This window comes from Budorcas taxicolor, chromosome 6 (genome assembly GCF_023091745.1).
Source record: "Budorcas taxicolor isolate Tak-1 chromosome 6, Takin1.1, whole genome shotgun sequence".
NCBI classification, from domain to species: Eukaryota; Metazoa; Chordata; class Mammalia; order Artiodactyla; family Bovidae; genus Budorcas; species Budorcas taxicolor.
This window is the reverse complement of record NC_068915.1, coordinates 22,761,239-22,778,334: the sequence shown is the minus strand read 5'-3', so window position 1 is coordinate 22,778,334 and position 17,096 is coordinate 22,761,239. Positions and strand designations below refer to the sequence as shown.

Below are 17,096 nucleotides of genomic sequence, written 5' to 3'. Positions count from 1 at the left end.
ACCATAAAGAAAATCAGCTGAATAAACTTCTCTTATTATTTTATCCAAATTTCATTTGTAAAGTCCCTGATACAGTCTATTATTCTGATATGGCAATATCTATCTTTCATAGTATTAATAATTAATTAAGAAAATCCATCATGTTCTTACCCTGTGTTTGGAAAACAGTGTTATCACAAATAATAAGCTATTCTTGTCCTCAGTTCCAACAATTTAGAACCTGTTACTCAAAACAAGAAGCCCTTGGATTCAAATATAAAACACATACAGTATTGTAAAGTAAAATAAAGTAAAAATAAAAATTTTTTTTAAAAAAAGGAAAAAAAAACCCCACAGTATTCTATTTAGACATTCTTCAAGATGGTTGGACGGCATCACTAATTCAGTGGATATGAGTTTGAGCAAGCTCCAGGAGACGGTGAAGGACAGGGAAGCCTGGTGTTCTGCAGTCCATTGGGTCGCAAAGAGTCGGGCACAACTGAGCGACTGAACAACAACAAATTCAATTTTGCCACAATTACAAAGATCCAAAACTCCATTTCTGAGCCATTTCTGCATAATAAAAATCTAGTCTGCATTTGTCCTTAACAGAGAGAATATTAAACTAAGAAGCCCCGAAGACGTCAGAGTTTCGACAAAATTCAACATGATGGTGGAGCCCACACAGACAAAGGAAACAAAGCCAGGCCCTTCCACACAGCCATACATCCTCAGGATGATTTCATTTAAACTCAGTGTCTCTTCATGCCACACATATTCCCCAATGTCTACTAGATGAAATACCACAATTGCCATGGGGTCTACTTTCCTGCAGTCTTGTGTAGACTTCACTGCCACCTCAAAACCCAAAGGGATGTCTGCCATGGAGTAAACCAAGACTTCCTGGTACTGAGAAATATTTTCAGTGATTCCTCCAAGTCCAGATTTCACAAGGTTCCCATACAATAAGGAATGTTCTGCTCCAGGCCTTATCCACACTTTATATTTGGCATAGGGTGCTAGGGAATCCAGAATTATTCTGTTAAAACTTGTAGGTCTTGCATGTCCTCAAAGACACCAGCTGTGCCATTGGAGATACTGGCAGCCAACTTCAAGATTATCTCATTCACGTACTACACTTGGTCCTTGTGTAGCCTGAAATGAAGTGCCATAAAGCCTGTCGACCATAGCTGAAGTCTCCCCGATGTATTCTACTATCTTCTCAAATACTACATGGGTCTACTCGTCAATCAGTACTCTCCTTAGTGTCCAGAAGGAAAAGAGAGTCCAAGTCTAGGTCTGTAGATAGAATAGAGCACCTGAATTCAAGACCCATGGAGTTTCATATGTGCTAGTTGGTTTGTGAATGAATGAGCATGTAGAAATGTGTAAAAGGATATGCACCAGGTTGTTAATATTTGTTGCTTGTGAGGATCCAGGAGATGAGGAGGACCTAGGTGGCAGGGAGAGGAGGTGACAAAAAATATTCAATGTTCTTTTTTTCTCTTTATGCTGTTTCACTTTCACTAAACACATATTGCTTTTGCAATTTTTGAAGAGAAATTAAAGGGGAAATGTTGGGGGTTTTTTTTTCAAGCCTTAGAACATGCCAACTTTCTTTTTCCTTTATCCCCACAGCCTCCCACAGTGATGTCTGTTGATCTACTTCTAGAATTCTATACGCTGCAGCACATGAGTTAAATTAGAAGTGCTAATAAGGAAAGTGTGAGGTCATTGGCAGAGGAAAGGAGCCATTTTAAGTGACTAAGTATGATTCATTATACACAGGTTCAGTCACAGAGAACCTCTAGAAAGCAAAGTTTTTGTGCATAGCTAGTAAGTGGAAATTTAGAAGGCTTCTGGGTATTTATTTTAATTATCCACCTTTCTTGGAGGTTATGTGGAAAAATCTGATATTTACAGTTTGTTAAGTGTTAGACAAACACCTAGTTAACAGCAGTCTCATTAAGACTGTTAGTTGAAAGAGACTAAGCTCAACAATATAACCAAAGTATAATTCCCCTTGCTGGAAAAAAAAAGACAAACCTGAAAAAAGAAATATTCTGTGATAGTTCTGGCCTCAATACACAATATTCCTTCCATGTAATAATCAGAAAGAGTTCATTTAAGGTCAGTTGTCTCTAAACACAAATTTGTATTTCTGGCAGATGTCCTCCAAAGGTTTAATTGGTTTATATCCAACAACTCTAAACAGCATGTCAGTCATTTTTATTAGTATGCAGTGCATTTCACAAGTCATTTTCCCCAAAAGGGTCACTAGAAAGCTGTTAAATTCAGACATTTCACAAATGGATTTATGAAATTTTCCTATGGGTATTTCTACTTTGAAAATTTTCCAGGTTAAAATTGTCAAAGTCATGGTCTAAAGTGTAGAACTTTGGAACTTTGCTTATTGATTTGCCCTTATCCTGGAGCAGACTCAGAATTGTTTTCTGAGAAAAATCTTTATACTTTCCACAGTGCTCTCAGACCTCCTCTCTGCAGAGGTAGGCCAATGCCAACTCAATACAAAGTCTAAGTTAGGCACCTGAATTTTCGTAAGAGGACATTCTCTTATGTCTCTTTACTCAGATGATTTTTAAAATATATATATTTTGAAGTATATGAGTTTTTAAAATATATGTATTTCAACTAGTAACACTAAATAATTACTCCAAAACATTTGTCAAATAATCAGATAACCACCACTGGCCAACTTTTGTCAAAAATCAAAGTGCACGATAAGTGAAGTAAATCAAAAAGAGAAAGACAAATACATGATATCACTTATTTGTGAAATCTAAAATATGACACCAATGAACTGATCTATGAAGCAGAAATAGACTCACAGATGTAGAGAATAGACTTGTGGCATCCAAGGGAGCAAGGAAGGAGTGGGGACAGGGGCTGGGAGTTTGGAGTTAGTAGTTGCAAACTATTACATGTAGAATGGATGGTCAGCAGGGTCCTACTTTACAGCACAGAGAACTATATTCAGTGTCCTGGGATAAACCATAATGGAAAAGAATATTAAAAATAATGTGTGTGTGTGTGTATACATATGTCACTTTGCTGTATAGCAGAAATTAACACAATATTTTAGATCAACTATGCTTTGATTTAAAAAAAAGTCAAAGTACAAGAAATAATATCCATGAAGGACAAATTAAAGGACATGAAGTTCACCCAGCCCAATAAATAATTACAATATTAATCCCCAGACCAATCTAGACATTAAGAGAGCTTATTTCATTGTTTTGATTTTTTTGTACTGCCCACTTACAGAGAATTGCGTTTGCTACATTGTACTTTGGCTTTATGCTCTCAATTTACATTGAAGGGCACTATAGAAACAAAACTAGTTATTTTTATTTTAAGACTATTGTTGATAATATTTTCCTTTCCATCATTCCTTGTCACATTCCTAAGAATTCCATGTTCTATTCTTAAGCATTCAAAATATTAAATTGGAGGAGAAAATTTTCTCAAATTTCATAGCCATAAAAACATTAGTTTATTAAGTTTTATCCACATTTATTATTTTTATTACTATTATCATTAGGACAGTATTTCTCTATGTGATAATATCATCCTTTTAGTTTTGGCTAATCAGAAGTTCAGAACTAAGTATAAATATGTAGTCATCTTTTTTAAGAGTTTTGTGGGAACTTGTGGCATATATTTCTGTGTATTATTAACTTTTTTCTTTAGTTATATCTCATCATTTTGTTTGTAAATACATCTTTAATCTTCATGTTATTATACTTGTGCAATCCAGTAAGCTATCTCAAATATTTTTGAAAGAAAGTAGGTTATAATTCTTTCCTTGTAGCTTATCTGGTAAAGAATCCACCTGCAATGCAGGGAACCCTAGTCTGATTCCTGGGTTGGGACATTCCCCTGGAGAAGGGATAGGCTACTCACTCCAGTATTCTTGGGCTTCCCTGGTGATAAAGAATAGGCCTGCAATGTGGGAAACCTGGGTTCAATCCCTGAGTTGGGAAGATCCCGTGGAGGAGAGCATGGCAACCCACTCCAGTGTTCTTGCCTGGAGAATCCCCATGGACAGAGGAGCCCAGTAGGCTACAGTCCATGAGGTCACAAACAGTTGGACATGACTGAGCGACTAAGCTCAGCACAGATTATAATTTAATAAGTAACCATAATCCTGTGACTCGAAAACTTTCTAAAGAGTCTATGGGTGGTAGGATTTGGTAAGAGGCAGAATAGAGAATGCTGGTAAAGACACTGCTGGGTTGTTTATAACAGAAATTCCTGAAGGTATCACATGTTTTTAAATAAATGAAAAATTGCTGACATCCATGATCTGGTTTATATAAAAATTATAATGTAGGATCTTAATCTTAAAAAGAAACCAATTTACAGTTTTAGAAAAATGTTTCTGTTGAAACATTTATTTTGAATAATAGTTACAAAATATTCTGAAAACCCTAGTATTGGCTTGCTCAGAATTGTTAAGTTTCATTACCAGAAATGTGACAAAGAAACATTAATCCTAAATGTGTTTCTAAACTATAGAAAGGAGAAGCGGAGATGTATAGTCGAGTTGCAAATTTCATTCACACTGTATGTATCTGTTATTTTGCCTCAGTTTAAAATGGTTTTGTTGCCCAGGGCCACTGAATATGATACGAACAAATGGAAAGGTATTCTGTGCTCATAGACTGGAAATATGAATATTGTTAAAAATGACCATACTACCCAAGGCAATCTACAGATTCGGTCCAATTCCTATCAAAACACCAGGGGCATTTTTTATAGAACTAGGACCTGCAGACCTAAAAATTGTATTATAACACAGAAGGTCTCAAATAGTGAAAAGGATCTTAAGAAAGAAGAACAAAGCTGAAGGTATCACACTCCCTAATTCTAAACTATACTGCAAAATTGCAGTTACCAAAACAATATGGTACTGCCATAAAAACAGACACATAAATCAATGGAATGGAATAGAGAGTCCAGAAACGAATCCACATTTACATGGTCAATTGCTGCTGCTGCTGCTGCTGCTGCTGCTAAGTCGCTTCAGTCGTGTCTGACTCTGTGCGACCCCATAGACGGCAGCCCACCAGGCTCCCCCGTCCCTGGGATTCTCCAGGCAAGAACACTGGAGTGGGTTGCCATTTCCTTCTCCAATACATGAAAGTGAAAAGTGAAAGGGAAGTCGCTCAGTCGTGTCCAACTCTTAGCAACCCCATGGACTGCAGCCTACCAGGCTCCTCAGTCCATGGGATTTGCCAGGCAAGAGTACTGGAATGGGGTGCCATCATCTTCTCTGACAATTAGTCTACAACAAAAGAAGTAAGGATATACAATGGGGAAAAGACAGCCTCTTCAGTAAATCCAGTTGGGAAAACTGGACAGCTACATGCAAAAGAACAAAACTGGATTACTTTCTCTAACCATATATAAAAATTAATTCAAAATGTTTTAAAGACCTAAAGGTAAGAGCTGGAGTCATAAAACTTCTAGAAGAAAACATAAGCAAAATACTCTTTGACATAAATTGTACCAATATATTTTTTTCAATCTGTCTCCTCAGATAAGAGGAACAAAAGCAAAAATAATCGAATGTTACGTCATCAAACTTGAAAACATTTGCACAGACAGAGGAGACAATCAACGAAATGAAAGGGCAACCAACTGAATGAAAGAAGATATTTGCAAATCTTATTTTTGATAAGGGGCCAATATCCAAAATTACAAAGAACTCATACAATAACAACAAAAAATAAACAACGAGATTTTTTAAATGGGCAGAGAGCCTAAACAGGCATTTTTCCAAAGAAGACATGCAGGTGACCAACTGACATGTGAAAAGATGCTTATCACTAATCATCAGAGAAATGCAAATTAGAACTACAGTGAAATGTCACCTCACACCTGTCAGAATGGCTCTTATCGAAAGAGACAAGAAATAATGAGTGTTGGTGAGGATGTGGAGAAAAAAAATTCCTTATGCATTGTTGGTGGGAATGTAAATTGGTTCAGTCGCTATGGAAAACATTATGGGGGTTCCTCAAAAAATTAAAAATAGAATTAGCATGTTATCCAAAATACCATCCCTGGGTATTTTTCCAAAGAAAACAAAAACAGTAGCTCGGAAAGATAAATGCAGCCCTATGTTCATTGCAGCATTATTTACAATAACCAAGGTTATGGAAGCAACTACAGTATCTCTCTATAGATGAATGGATAAAGCAGATGTGAGATATATATGTGATAAGGACAAAAGCATTTGCAGCTACATGGATGGACAAAGAGGGTATTATGCTTAGAGAACTGTCAGACAAAGGAAGGTAAATACTATATGATTTCACTTATATGTGGAGTCTAAAAAATAAAACATGAACAAACATAGTAAATAAAACAGACTCATAGTACAGAGAACAAATAGGTGTTGTTGGGGAGGGAAGGGAATGAGTAAAATAGATGAGGGGTTTATGAGATACAAACTACCAGTTACAAAATAAATGAATCACAAGGGTGAAATGTATAACAAGGGGAATATAGTCAATAATACTGTAATAATTGTGTATGGTGTAATATTGTAATATACTGTAATATTGTATTATACTGTAATATTGTATATTGTGTATGGTGCTGGAAGGTAACTAGACTTATGGTGATTATTTGTAGTGTATAAAAATATTGAATCACTACATTCTAGTGAAACTAATATAAATGAAACTAATATAATAGTGTAAGTCAATTATACTAATAAATCCAGAAACTAGGAGGAAAAACTGTTTTTTCTGCCTTGGAGACCCTATCATAAAAATAAAACCTGCACCAAAATCCACCAAACTTGTCATATCTGCACCTGATTTGAATTATGTAAAAGTGATGTTCAAGCAATCTTTACTGAAATTTTAGAAGAAAACAAAGGAAAGGAAAATAAAAGACAACATATACTTCTTGTGATATAATAAGAAAAATACACCACCAACTTTTAACAATACTAAATTAATACTGAGATGGCAAACATTATCATATGGTTTTTTGAACTATGTTGATTTTTAAAAACCATTTAGCTTTTTGTTAATAAAAAAAATGCCACAGAAGGAAACAATGTATGAACTGGAACTTCAGAAAAACACAATCATGTAGAATTGAAAGTACTTATGACTAGTTTGCTGAAAATTTTAAGGATGAAATCAGCCTCAGAAAATAAATAACACTTAAAATAACTAATAAAGCTCTAAGAAATTTATCTTGTGTCACATCTCCTTAAACTAGATATAATGAAATTTCAATGCTTTGAGTATCAGTTTGTGCTAATACTCAGTGAAAGAAATATTTTAAATTTTCCATTAACAAGATACTCCATATTTCACATGCGTGCTCAGTCGTGTCCAATTCTTGGTGACCCCATGGACTAAAAGCACGCCAGGCTCCTCCATCCATGGAATTTTCCAGGCAAGAATACTAGAGTGGGATGCCATTTCCTACTCCAGGGGATCTTCCTGACCCAGGGATCAAACCCACGTCTCTGGCATCTCCTGCATTGGCAGGTGGATTCTTTACCACTAGCGCCACCTGAGAAGCCCATATTATAGTATTCGATAATTTTTCACTTCTAGAGTTTAGTAAGAATTTAAACTTAGAGGGAAAAACCATTACATGCCTGAAGAAAGATATCAAACTGTCCAAGATCATTGAGCTTAGGCAGATATTTACACTGGATTAACCTTTGAAGTGGTGAGACAATAGCACATCCCAGCTACATTCTATTGAAGCCTTTCATATCACTTAAACAGATTATTTTATTTGATTCTTATAATAGCCCTGTTAGATAATTAAGGTAAAGATTATTATTCTCATTTTTAAGATGGGGAAAACTGATATATGTGGTAATTAAATCTCTGGGGTCCAAAATTAAAGGAATGATTTAAGCAGTCAAGTGTGTTAGTCACTCAGTCAAGTCTGACTCTCTGTGACCTCATGGACTGCAGCCCACCAGGCTCCTCTGTCCATGGAATTCTCCAGGCAAGAATATTGGAGTGAGTTGCCATTTCCTTCTCCAGTGTTATGTATCAGTTCAGTTCAGTCACTCAGTTGTGTCAGACTCTTTGCGACCCTGTGGACTGCAGCACGCCAGGCTTCCCTGTCCATCACCAACTCCTGGAGCTTGCTCAAACTCATGTCCATCGCATTGGTGATGCCATCCAACAATCTCATTCTCTGTCATCCCCTTCTCCTCCTGCCTTCAATGTTTCCCAGCATCAGGGTCTTTTCCAATGAGTCTGTTCTTCACATCAGGTGGCCAAAGTATTGCAGTTTCAGCTTCAACATCAGTACTTCCAATGAATATTCAGGGTTGATTTCCTTTACGATGGACTTGTTGGCCCTCCTTGCAGTCCAACGGACTCTCAGGAGTCTTCTCCAATACCACAGTTCAAAAGCATCAATTCTTTGGCACTCAGCTTTGGCACTTCTGGCTTCTTCAACTCTCACATGCATACATGACTACTGGAAGAACCATAGCTTTTAAAGCAGAATACATATAACAGTATTTATTGAGCAGCTTTCGTAGCTACAGTTTTTCTACTTTTCTGTTGGTGCTAAAAGGCAGTCTAAAATCTTAACCAAAAGGTGAAAGTAATTTGCTGCCTGAAAAATGTATCTCTATATCTAATAATAGATAATAGAAAAACCTTTTCTTCTTCTATGAAATAATATTGAACTACTTGATCGGAGATCATGACCATGCAGGATAATGAATAGATTCAGGACAAATTTCATCTGAGCTGCAGAGTCTTGGCTCACAGAAGTTTTACCTTAAAAAAGCCAGATATTTCCACCACCTCTTGAAATCAGAAAAATTGGCCACACTTGATTGTACGTGGTAACTATCAAATGTGGCTTCTCTAGTGGCTCAGGGGTGGCTCTCCTGCCTGCCAATGCAGGAGACACAGGAGATACAGGTTCAATCCTTGGGTTGGAAAGATCCTCTGGAGAAGGAAATAGAACCCACTTCAATATTCTTGCCTGGGAAAGCCCATGGACAGAGGAGCCTGGTGGGCAACATGTAGTCCATAGGGGTCACAAGAGTTGAGCACGACTTAATAATAAAGCACAACTACGACAACTAAATGGAGTTAAGCCCAGGTTTCCCCTTTTGCGAAAGCATGTACTTCTCAATTTTCCATAACCACACCACTCCATATTACTTACCGAAGATGTTTCACTAATCTGCATTATTTATTGCATGAATCCTGTACGTGTTTTACTTGATGACCCCTATTTAATATCACCCATTTTAGCTCATCCATCCAGTCACTCATTCATTTTATTCAACAAGCATTTACTAAACATAGCTTAAAAGGAAAAGATGACTAAAACAAAGCCCAGGAGCACCATGATCTCATCATTTGATGAGCACTGTTTGCTATCTAGTCACTAAGCTGTGTCCGTCTCTTTGCAACCCCATGGACTGTAGCTGACCAGACTCCTCTGTCCATGGGATTTCCCAGGCAAGAATACTGGAGTGGACTGCCATTTCCTTCTCCAGGGGATCTTCCCAACTCAGAGATCAAACCTGCATCTCCTGCTTGGCAGGTGGGTTCTTTACCACTGAGCCACCTGGTGAGGATGCATATACATAAACACATTATTACTACACATGCCATGGGACTCAGTCTTTGGACCTATTCTCCTCTATCTTTGTTCATTCACTTAGTATTCTCACTCAGTCTCACAGCTTTAAAAACCATCTCGATGCTGATGTGCATCTCAGTCTGGCCCTGAATTCCAGTCTCATCTAGCTGAATGTCTAATCAATAACTTCACTCAGAAATCTAATAGTCATTCAAACTCCATATGTCCAAAACTGAATCATAATTTTAGCCTATAAAGCCTCTGTCGTTCCTGTCTCAAAGAATAAAAATCCCATTATTCTAGTTCCTGAGGCCAAAACCTTGAATTCATTTCATTTCTTCCCCTTCTCATCCATTCCATCAGCAAATCGTGTTAGCCCAGAGAATGAAGACTTCAAGTCTTCATGAAGCAACACCTGAGGATGAATAGGACTTAGCTGGATGAAAGAGGAAGTGAAGTGCCTTCCAGACATAGGGGACCACATGAGCACAGGCATAGAAGAGAGAGATAACAGGACATCTAGTAGGAACACCAAGTAATTAGGTGAAACCGAAGGGTAATGGGAAGAGAGAGGCTGGAGATGGTTGTAGAGAGATAGGTAGGTTTTGGACATGGAAGGCCTTGTTTCCCATTTATCCTATCACCACACAATGCTATGTCATCAAAGCATTTTAGGCAGGTAGGACACTGATACATAAAGCCAGAGGATCAGGACCTGAACTGAAGCAGCAATAATATGCATTCAAATTTGGTAGGGTGGGAGATTGGTCCAATTTAGGAGAGCAAATAAAACAGTGAAGATGACTCTCATAATATGGCCCATGAATGGAGAATACTGGAGAAGTGGATTAGGGAAAGAAGATAATAAGTCAGCATGCAGAAATGTTGAATTTGACAGCCCATGGAGCATCCATGGAAATGACTTAAGGAGCCGCATTCGAAGCTTAGGAGATATAGGCTGGAGATGTGAGTTTGAAAATCATCGGTGAATAAATGGTAGTTAAAACTATGCCAACTTCGGTAACTATGTCTCCTTAGCCAAGTGCCTTAATCTCTCAGTGCCTCAGTTTTCTAGTCTGTAAAGTGGTTATCACACTTACTTTATACAGTCGTTTTGAAAGTTACTTAAGAAAATTATTATACTTGCATTTAATTAGGACTTGATGTATGTTACTAGCTTAAACTAAATCAATTACTAAGATTACCCTGGAAGACCATGTAGAATGCTGGTTATTAACCTTATGGAAAGACATGAATACCTTTAAGAAGGCTTCCTCACTAAACAGTTACACATAACCAAATACCCAAAATTCTACACACCATTTCAGAAGGTTTGTGGACCCCTGAAGAACCCAAGGCTTAAAAGTTCTTGATGCAGAGTTAGAAGAGAAAAAAATTGAGAATCAAACAAAGGAAAAATCAACATTTAAGAAATGAGCAGATTAAGAGAAGAACAGAAGGGATTACAAGAAAGCTGCAAAGAAAACATGGGATGGTTTCAAGAAGGAGGCAGCAATAAATTCCCTCAAATTTGTCAAATAGGTCCAATAAGAGTTAAAATGATCATTGGGGTATTTTGTCTCTTTGTTTTTGAAGGATCGGAAGGACTTTAGGTTTATGGGCCCAGGATGAGAGCCAATAGAAAGATTAAGGTGGAAGATGGGATGTGTGTGGGAATGATTGAAGAAGTGATGTTCATTCAGTGGAGACTGGGAAGGAAGAAGAGTCCAAGGACTCCAGGAGAGGGTTTGGCTTTGAGCAAGAAGAGGAGTGTTGAGGTCCTTTAATGGACTGGAACCTGATGGTCCAGAGTTGGTGATAAGAAAGTGAAAGAGAGAAAGAGAGAGAGAGAAAGCAAGCAAGAAAGAAAGACATGGGGACCCAAGCTCTGATGGAGCAAGGGTATTTTATTAGCAGAAATGCAGGCTTATATATCTTAAGATGATTACTCAGCTATTACACAGGATGAAATTTTATCAACAGCCACAATATGGATAGACTAATACATAGAAGGTCACTGATGCTGAAAAGAGTCACTGCATATCTCATCCTATGACCTCAGTCCTGAGAACTGCGTGCAGCTCTACTCGTTCTCAGAACAGTAACTGATAAGGAACAGAGAATCCATGAGAAACAGGAAACAGCATGCAGGAATCCTCCTATTAAATGTTCCCTGACAATTCCCCCTTATTTATTATATTTGTAAAAAGGGTCTTGACTAATTGAGTTTGTTTAGTTTTAACAATTTTTGCATAAAGGCAATGGTAAACAGCAAATATAATTGTAACAAAAGGAAGGGGAACACAGCTTGTATGAAATATGATTGACTGTAATGAAAGAAATAGTTACTATGACTACAATTGGTCTCTATGAAATGTCCAGTCCAAGCTCTAGCTTCTTTGGTGTTCACAGCAAGTTTCTAGATGTCTCATTGTTTAGGCCCAATCTGTTTATCGAGGACGATTCAAGGACAACGGGGTGTCATTCCACCATCAAGCCAGCCAAGAAGTCTTTTGTCTTGGTAATATTCCATCATAGTATTAGTAACTTTTCACACTAGAGTAGCATAGTCATACATAGTACTGTTAATATCATCTGAGAAGTTAGATAACCACATACCATGGGGTCCCCAATTGACAACTGTATGATTAGCCATAAACATTAATTTTCCTGGTTTTGGAAATCCTGATTTTGGATTTTGGTCCCTTTTGATACCCTGTTCATGTCTAACTGTCTACCTATTTCCCTTCTCAGGCATTTGGGAACCCAGTCTCAGGGGAAAAGGGGCAATGACTGCTCTGGCTTCTTCAGGTTGTACAGGGGTGTTGTGGGGTTTTGGGTTTCCTTTGCCTGCTCTCTGTCAGGGTGCATTAACAGAGGGAGATAAGAGTCTATGGAATGATAAGGTGACTCATTTCATCATTGTCTAGGTGTTGGTCAGGGAATATTCTTGTCATACTACCATTTGGAGATTTGTTGTATTCTGGAAGAAACAAACTTAATAAGAAAGTTAAAGGTACATGGCCCAAAGATTAATAGAAGTAGAAAAGCTGCTCAGGGGCTACCAGAAGAGCCAGGACCAGACATTGGTTCATGACGTTAGTGTTTCTCTAGGTGTGAGAAGATGCAAGAATTTGGACTCATAAAATCTTTACCTGAAAACATCTGACTATCTGAAGGCTGGTTCTTCTGGGCTTTTCCCAGAGCACAGAGTGCCTTATTTCTGATCTCCACCCTGAACTCCTTTCAGGGGGTATTGAAGGTCAGCAGCTTGCAGTGGTCATGATGTAATCTTTGTAGAGGCAGCTAGCAAGTACCAACTTCCAGTCAGCAAGATCCCTTTATAGCCACATATTTGACCACATTTGGGGGGCATTTCATGGCCATTGTGTCCCACGGTGCTGGGAAGGCTCATTCCCAAGTCTAGGGAAGATTCCACTGATAGGCCACTCCGTGGGCTGTTATTGGACCAGGACTTGCAAGTAGCAAAAGTCTCTGGACCACTGTCTTACTAGCCTCTTGGTCCAGGAAAATATTCACTCTTGTTGCTTCTTCGCATATCTACAGTTACATTATTACAATCATTGATCTCATATGGAACTGCATATCAGCATTATGTCACAGGTTCAGTCACATATTTGTTAATGTAAGAAATTCTTCCAAAACAAGTGACATAGAAAACAATATAGCTATCGCTAGCAGTTATTAGTAAAGTCATAAGTCTTAAGAAACTTGTATCATGCCTAAAACTCTTTTCTACTTGCCACAAACCATTTTTACAATTTCTGTATTCATCACTTAATTTGTCCATTCATAGAACAGCCATCTATAAGCCATACTTATTTTTCTCTTAATAAAATGTACCACATATAGAACTTTTTTCTTGGGTTTCACTTTCCACAAACCTTTTTTACACTTTCTGTATTCATCATTTTATTTGTCCATTCATAGAATAGCCATTTATAAGCCATAATTCCTTTTTCTGTTAATAAAACGTAATTCCATATATTATACCTTTTTTACTGAAAATATGCATCTTACTTTCTTTCAGAAACCATGAACTGTTGTTTAGTTCATTTATGAAAAACCTCAGCAATATTATCCAGAGACAAAGACATACATATATATCCAGACAGACAGAGATCTCATAGCTTTCTGCTTTAAGATTTAAAAGGTCTGTTTGTCACCCCCCCCCTTTTTTTTTTTTGGATTGAAGTTATACTAATCTGTCTAAGGCTGACATTGCAGGCAAAGTGGGTTGTCTATTTCAATAACGTGATAAGAGTTAATTACAGGCTTTTGCCTAGGCATGTTTTTGTTATATCAAGATTGGAGCTGTTGGGTCAGGAAGTCCTGTGGAAGAATGAAGAGAAGGGAGTAACAAATAATTTTAGAGGTAAATCTAGTCTGATGCGAGTAAGAAACTGTTTTTGTAATTTATTTTGCACTAAATAGAGTTCCTCTTGAGAAAGTGAATGAGGGCTATTTAAATTAGGATCTCCTTTCATTAACTTTTTTAAGGTCTGTTAAGAGATGCCATGGCATCTGGTCCCATCACTTCATGGGAAATAGATGGGGAAACAATGTCAGACTTTATTTTAGGGGGCTCCAAAATCACTTCAGATGGCGACTGCAGCCATGAAATTAAAAGACACTTACTCCTTGGAAGGAAAGTTATGACCAACCTAGACAGCAAATTCAAAAGCAGAGACATTACTTTGCCAACAAAGGTCCGTCTAGTCAAGGCTATGGTTTTTCCAGTGGTCATGTATGGATGTGAGAGTTGGACTGTGAAGAAAGCTGAGTGCTGAAGAATTGATGCTTTGGAACTGTGGTGTTGGAGAAGACTCTTGAGAGTCCCTTGGACTGCAAGGAGATCCAACCAGTCAATTCTGAAAGAGATCAGCCCTGGGATTTCTTTGGAGGGAATGATGCTCCAATAATTTGGCCACCTCATGTGAAGAGTTGACTCATTGGAAAAGACCCTGATGGTGGGAGGGATTGGGGGCAGGAGAAGGGGACGACAGAGGATGAGATGGCTGGATGGCATCACTGACTCGATGGACGTGAGTCTGAGTGAACTCCGGGAGTTGGTGATGGACAGAGAGGCCTGGCATGCTGCGATTCATGGGGTTGCAAAGAGTCGAACACGACTGAGCGACTGAACTGAACTGAACTGAAGAGATGCCATTTGTTAGATTTCTTTTTTATAACCAAAATAGAATTCCAAGGAGAGCGAGCAAGTCTAGCAAAGGAGAGACTTTTGGATTTGTGCCCACTGGCAGAGGAGGAGCACTTGGAACAGCCGGGGTAGGATTAAGAGGAAAGTTCTGAAATATTTTATGTTGTTCTAATTGGGCCTTTTGTAAATTTCATCATTCATATTCATATTCATTCGTTCTCGGAATAGGAACTGATAAGGAACAGAGAATCCTTGAGAAATAGAAAACAGCACGCAGAAATCCTCCTGTTAAATGTTCCCTAACAGAGGAGTACATTGTTCTTGGAGTAAGAGGAAAGGAAGGAGGGAAATGCTTATATATTAGCAAGTATGAGTACAGCTATCAGTTGACAGATGATCTCTGACAGTTACAGATGATCACAGCTTTCTCAGCTAAGTAAGGCTTGGAGAACACTGAGGCAAATGTTGAGAAGAATGACGGTAGAATAGTACTTAGGAATAGAGACCAAAAGGGATGGCGAAGAAATCTAATCAAACAAGTAAAAAACTCTTGCTCCGTGATAAACTGTAAGAACTTATTTCTTGTAAACCTTTAAAATCTTAATCATTATTATCAGAACATAGCAAAAAATATGTTGGCGATTAGTCTTCCTGTTTCACTAGCAATAGTATTTTGATAGGATCATTATAATTATCTCTTTACCCAGTAATATATTAGGCTTATAAAACTGCAAAAGCTATAGTAGACATGGGTGTATATGCATATGATGGTTAGATACGTAAATACATAGATATTACATGATACTAAGTACCAAAATTTTATCTGATGTTTTCATGTGCTTAGGGTACAATAGCCAGGGGTTATGTTTTTAAACCTTGATTTGTTTCATCCTTCTCTTCCTTGTGTAACCATAAAGAAAGTCAGCTTATTAGACCAATTTCTTCAAGAATCTGCCTTTTATAGGTAATAGAATGAATTTCATTTCCCATTGCTACTACTACAAAATTTGATGGCATCAAAAAAAAAAAAAAAAAGGACCAGAAGTATGTTCATATAATAAATTACAAAAATTTTCATAGTATCATTCTCGATTTTTTTTGGACCCAAACCGTGTGTCACTATATAATGAACCATTATATCAGGCAGATGTTTTTGTTAGGAGGTAGGCTTTTCCCACTAGATTAATGCTTCAAGCAGAAGTTACCTTCACGCCTAACACCATTCTTTCTAAATACAAAGAGCCCTTGTTATCAGATAGTTTCACTGGACTTGTTTTTCTTTCTTCTTTTGGATGATGTGGAAAATGTGTTGCATATTGTCTTTTACTAATGTTTTAAACCTCTCTCCCTATGTTGAAATTGGTTTGGATTACATTTATGTGGCTAAAGGGGAGAATAGAGAGGAAAAGAAATCTAGTGTGAACTATTTAAAGCTTTAAATCTTCGAAAACCAGAAATTAAATCTGAAGTTTAGGTTTCTCATCACTTATGAGAGTTTAGTTCCAAAAATATGCCAGATTTTCTTAGAAAATATAACATTGATAATCTGGAAAAGGCAATGTATTTGTCACATTTAACAAACGCTTATTCATAGAGATAGAACTAATCCATAAATTGAAATTTGTGGCTTTAATATACTTGTCCATAGTGCCACCAAGCGGTTCTATCAGTTTAAAAATATATATTTCTAAGCATAGTTATTCTTAGAGTTAGACACTAGGTGGCAGTGGATTTCCTTTTAAAGAGGCTTTGAGAACTAAGTGGCTTCCCTGTTGGCCCAGTTGGTAATGAATCTGCTGCAATGCAGGAGATCCCGGTTTGATTCCTGGGTCGGGAAGATCCCCTGGAGAAGGAATATACCCTGAAGAAGGAATAGGCTACCCACTCCAGTGTTCTTGGACTTTCCTTGTGGTTCAGCCGGTAAAGAATCTTCCTGCAATGCAGGAGACCTGGGTTTGATCCCTGGGTTGGGAAGAACCCCTGGAGAAGGGAAATGCTACCCACCCCAGTATTCTGGCCTGGAGAATACCATGGACTCTATAGTCCATGGGGTCGCAAAGAGTCAGATGTGACTTTCACTTCACTTCTTTTGTGCCATTATGAATAATGCTAAGAACATCCATGTAAAAATTGTGTGAGCACATGCCTAATTTCTCTTGGGTTTATACCTGGGAGTAGAAATGCTGGGTCATGTAGTAAAGCTGTGTTTAACATTTTGAGGAACTGCCAAACTTTTCCATGGTGGCTGCATCATTTTACAATCTAATTTAAATTTTTTGAAGTTTCTGCTTTCTCTCCTTCCTCCATAATGCTT

General features: G+C 37.7%; 1 pseudogene; it reads right to left on the bottom strand.

Moving 5' to 3' along the window:
* Positions 1 to 567: 567 nt before the first annotated feature.
* Positions 568 to 17,096, bottom strand: part of LOC128050018 (60S ribosome subunit biogenesis protein NIP7 homolog) — a 41,077-nt pseudogene continuing 24,548 nt past the window's right edge.